Source organism: Penaeus japonicus, unplaced genomic scaffold (genome assembly GCF_977035675.1).
Source record: "Penaeus japonicus unplaced genomic scaffold, GWHDUDI00000001_assembly GWHDUDI00000004, whole genome shotgun sequence".
Taxonomy (NCBI): Eukaryota; Metazoa; Arthropoda; class Malacostraca; order Decapoda; family Penaeidae; genus Penaeus; species Penaeus japonicus.
In genome coordinates, this window is record NW_028234406.1 from 3,966,191 (window position 1) to 3,971,190 (window position 5,000).

The 5,000-nt window shown below is 46.0% G+C and overlaps 1 protein-coding gene across 6 annotated transcripts in view; it reads left to right on the forward strand.

Annotated features, from left to right (window-relative positions):
• Osbp (oxysterol binding protein) overlaps positions 1-5,000 on the forward strand; it is a 221,252-nt gene that overhangs the window by 76,302 nt on the left and 139,950 nt on the right. The gene's annotated exons all lie outside the window — the stretch shown is intronic.

Here is a 5,000-nt window from a genome sequence, read left to right on the forward strand (position 1 = left end):
TCCTCATTATTAGTGTCATCATCATCATCAAAGAGAGCATAAAAAACTTGAGGGGTCACTCAGGGGAATAACTAACCGTAACTCACTCTCTCTCTTGTTCTGGAACTGTTTTTTCACGTAATTCTTATTGTTATTATTGTTTTTATTGTTGTTATTGTCATTATTATTATCATTATTGTTGTTGTTGCTGTTTTTACTTTTATTATGATTGGTATTATTTTTTAGTATTATTATATTCTTTGTATCATTATTATTGTTGTTATTATTTTTAATATTTTTGTTATTATAAGTTTTGTTGTCGTTATTGTTATTATCATTATGATGATGATTATTATTATGATGATTGTTGTCATTATCATCATTATTATTATTATTATTATTATTATTATTGATATTATTATTATAATCATCACCATCACCACCATCACCAACGTTATTATTGCTATAATAATAATTATGATTAAAACTATTGTTATTACTAAAGGCCGCGTTGTAAAAAAAAAAAAAAAAAGAATAGTTTTGAGAGGAGCGATCAGCTGTTGTTTTTCTGACCTGGAGATGGCTTGCGTGATCACTCGGCTAACGAGACGCTCGCTGGCTTATTGTGTGGCCTTTCCTGTTTCTTTTGTTTATTATATAAGGATAATTTGGACCAATGCGGTGTCCGGGGCTTGTGTGACTCGCTCGTGGGTCGGTCGGTGGGGCAGCTGTGAGGCCGAGCGTTGGGTACGGGAGAGGGAGTGAGCGTGAGAGAGAGAGAGAGAGAGAAAGAGAGAGAGAGTGGGAGAGTGGAAGTGGGAGAGAATGAGAGAGAGTGAGATGGGGAGAGAGAGAGTGAGATGGGGAGAGAGAGAGTGAGATGGGGAGAGAGAGAGAGAGAGAGAGAGAGAGAGAGAGAGAGAGAGAGAGAGAGAGAGAGAGAGTGGGAGATGGGGAGAGAGAGTGGGAGAGTGAGAGAGTGAGATGGCGGGAGAGAGTGAGGTGGGAGAGAGAGTGAGATGGGGAGAGAGAGTGAGATGGCGAGAGAGAGTGAGATGGCGAGAGAGAGTGAGATGGCGAGAGAGAGGGAGATGGCGAGAGAGAGGGAGATTGGGAGAGTGAGAGAGAGAGAGTGAGAGAGAGAGAGAGTGAGAGAGAGAGAGAGAGAGAGAGTGAGAGAGAAGAGAGAAAAAAAAAGAGAGAGAGAGATATTGAGAGAGAGAGTGAGCTAGTGAGAGCGAGAGAGATTGTGAGAAAGAGAGAAAATGAGTCAGTGTGTGAGTGCGAGAAAGTAAGAAAGAGAGAATCAGATAGAGAAAGACAGAGAGTAAAAGAGAGAAAGGACAGACAGGCAGATTAAGAGAAGGGGGAGTTCAATCCTCATTTAAGCTGTATAAACCTGACGAAAAATCGGAAGAGGGAACACGCCCATTGAAGGAGGGCGGGGGAGCTGGACTTGAAATTGAAATGGCGGTTCCACCACGCACGACGAAGGCCTTATTAGCAAGATTGAAATTGCAGATGACAGATAGGTGTAGAAGGGGGCAAGAGCTAGTGTCATGATTGTTGGTATTGTTTTCTTTTTTACTCAAAGTGGTGTTTTATGCATGTGTTGACTTTTTTTCAATATAGGGATGTTATGATTATACTCTTTTGAGAGCGTATTATGTATATTTTGAGGGTACCTTTTTATTAGTTTTTTTTTTATCATTTGTTTAGAAGTTTGAGTACTATGTGTGTATAGGCATAACAGCGTGTGCGCGTTTGCATGTTTGTTTGTTCGATTGTACATATGTTCGTACCAGTATGATTTCTCTCTATTATATGAGAGTAAAAAGAAGAAACATACAATCCCTGCAGAGAGAGTGAACTGGCCGCTGAAATGATGGTGTGGGGGAGGGGGAGAGGGAGGGGGGGAACCACCGGTGAATCTGCACACAATAGGCCGGTCGTAAACATTGCGGCCAAGTGAACGCCATGGCAGATCTTCTTAAATTACCCGTCAGGTTCACCTAGCCTTGAGGGATATATTTTTTTCTTTTCTTTTTTTTGGGTGCGATTACTTTTCAGTGTCTGTAAATCCACCCTCATAAAATCTCTCGCTCGTGTGTTTGTTTGTTTGTTTGTTTTCCGAGAGTTGAGTAAGAGTTTTGTCTTCGGTTGTCTTCGAGGATGAAGATAAAGTTGGTCTGTGGAGAGAATGTCTTCGTGTTTTTTATGTTTTTTTTGTATTATTTTTGTTTTCCCAAAATTGTTTTCATTTTAATTGTTAAAGTTTATCCTTCGCTTTGCATTAGAGTGCGTTTGTTTCGCTGGCTGATAGAGCTTACGAGAGATGTGTTCAAGCTTTGATATAAGTCTGGATGTGCAATAAACGGGTTGCTATGCCGGAAGGGATTCGTCGACCTTTGCTCCGTTGCGGAATCAGTGTTCATTATGACGCCTGTTCAGTTGTGTGATTCTGCATATATGAGGTGGGAGTTGGCGGGGGGGGGGTGAGGTGAGGTGAGGAAGGGAGATGAGTCCTTGGGGATTTGTCAGAATTCGAATCGTTTTTGTTTATTTGTTCGTGAGTGGAATTGGTTATAAAGAGATAGGGGGGGAGAGAGAGAGAAAGAAAGATAGAGAGAGAGAGAGAGAGAGAGAGAGAGAGAGAGAGAGAGAGAGAGAGAGAGAGAGAGAGAGAGAGAGAGAGAGAGAGAGAGAGAGAGAGAGAGAGAGGAAAGATAAAATACTAACATAAACGAATCGTGTAGGTAGAAGCTGGTCGCAAAGACTTAGCCACAGCAACTTTTCTCCGACCTCGCTCTCATAGGCGACGCGCGGCAGCAAGGCCTTTGAGAGACGACTGACTGACTGACGCCCGAGGTCGTCGCCGAAAGCCCGCGAGCCTAATGCGACCCGACGTGGATGCCGATGACACACGCCCGAGAGAGAAAGCGCTTGTCACACGGAGACAAGTCGCGGCGGGGGAGGGAGAGAGGTAGAGAAGGAGAGGGAGAGGAAGAGGGAGTGAGATGGCAGACAGAGAGAGCTGTTCCATCGCGTCCCCGATTGCTTGATAGGTTGCATGACAAAGAGCTTGAGCTTGACAGGTTGCATGACTAAGTGTTTGACAGGTCGCTTGACAGGTTGCATGACGAAGTGTTTGACAGGTCGCTTGACAGGTTGCATGACGAAGTGTTTGACAGGTCGCTTGACAGGTTGCATGGCGAAGTGTTTGACAAGTCGCTTGACAGGTCGCTTGACAGCCAGCTTGACAGTCAGCTTGACGGGGGATAAAGAGAGCGTGTCCACTAGGCTTGGTGGTGGGCTCAGAGGTCTTGAGATGCCACGCGCGCTTCTCGCAAGGCTGTCGTGGGAGTTGCAAGTCCGGAGGGGGGAGGGGGGAGGGGAAGGGGGAGTTGCAAGTCCGGAGGGAGATGGGGGGAGGGGAAGGGAAGGGAGGGGAAGAGGAAGAGGCGTGGTGCTGAATAATGCCTTGGGCGAAGTGAGAAGGAGGGAGGAGATGATGGAGAGTGAGTGAGAGATTGAGAGGGAGTGTGAGGTAGGAGGATAAGATGGAGGGTGAGAGGGAGAAAGAGGTGGAGAGTGAGAGATAGAGAGAGAGAGAGAGAAAGTAAGGTGGGAGGAAAAGATGGAGGGAGGTGATGGAGTTAAGATATATATATAGAGAGAAAAAAAAAGAGGATGAGAAAATTTAAAGTGAGAAAGAGAGAAAGAGGGAAAGAAGGAATGGAAGGAAAGACAAAGGGAGTAAGTGAGAGGGAGAGGGGGGAAGACGCATGACGGTGAATAATGCTTCAAGCCCAAAAAATGAGAGGTAGAGGAAGAGAGAGAGAAAACGAGAAAGAGAAAGAGAAAAGAGAGAGAGAGAGAGAGAGAGAGAGAGAGAGAGAGAGAGAGAGAGAGAGAGAGAGAGAGAGAGAGAGAGAGAGAGAGAGAGAGAGAGAGAGAGAGAGAAAGAGAAAGAGAAAGAGAAAGAGAAAGAGAAAGAGAAAGAGAGAACGAGAGAGCATGAGCGAGAGCGAGAGAGTGAGAGTGAGCGAGTTGTGGTTCGACCTACATACCGTTCATTATAAACTTCGAGCCAGCGAGTTTCACATTTCCTTGGGCGTAGAATATAATTTTCACCCCCAGTAACTCCCGGTCGGACATTCTGCGGCAAGAACTCTATTTTCATGCATTAACCTTTCTTGTCTCGACCTCGCTGAGTGGGAAGATTGACCTTATTTCCAAGCACGCCAAGGAGGAAAAGGAAGAGGAGGAGGAGAAAGAGGAGGAGGAGGAGGAGGAGGAGGAGGAGGAGGAGGAGGAGGAGGAGGAGGAGGAGGAGGAGGAGGAGGAGGAGGAGGAGGAGGAGGAGGAGGAGGAGAAAGAGGAGGAGGAGGAGGAGGAGGAGGAATTTGAATTTTTCGCCAAAAGCGTGCTTGCGAGAGGTAACTTTATTCACGGGAGGATGTAGAGCGGCGAGGCTTTCCCCATTCACAATTATGCAGAGCGGGGGGACTGCGCCATCAATTTACCAAACTGAAGGAAGAATACCTCGTTCATGGCCTCCTCGCCTGGGGCCCTGAAGCGCCATATGTTGGGATAAATTGCCTGCCTGCTTTGCCCGCCCGCAAGGCGCCCGCCCCCCGAGATTTTGGATTCTGCAATATTAGTCGTAAAGCACCGTCGTAATAGATTTGAGGCGCAGTAAAGTTTGGGTGGTGAGGGGTGAGGGGTGGGGGGGGGGTGAGGAGGAGGATTTGTGTGGGTGGGGGAGGAGGAAGGGAGGGAGGGAGGGAGGGAGGGAGGGAGGGAGGGAGGGAGGGAGGGAGGGAGGGAGGGAGGGAGGTAGGGAGGTAGGGGGGTATAGAATTGAATTGATGGATGGGTGTTGTTGTGATCTTTCTTAACGTTTTATTATGTCTTTATCTCTTCTTGGTCGTTTTTATGTTTCATTTCTCGCTTTTTCTTTTGTTTCTTTCATTTCTCTCTCTTCTTTTTCTTACGTTTTCATTTATGTGATATTTTTT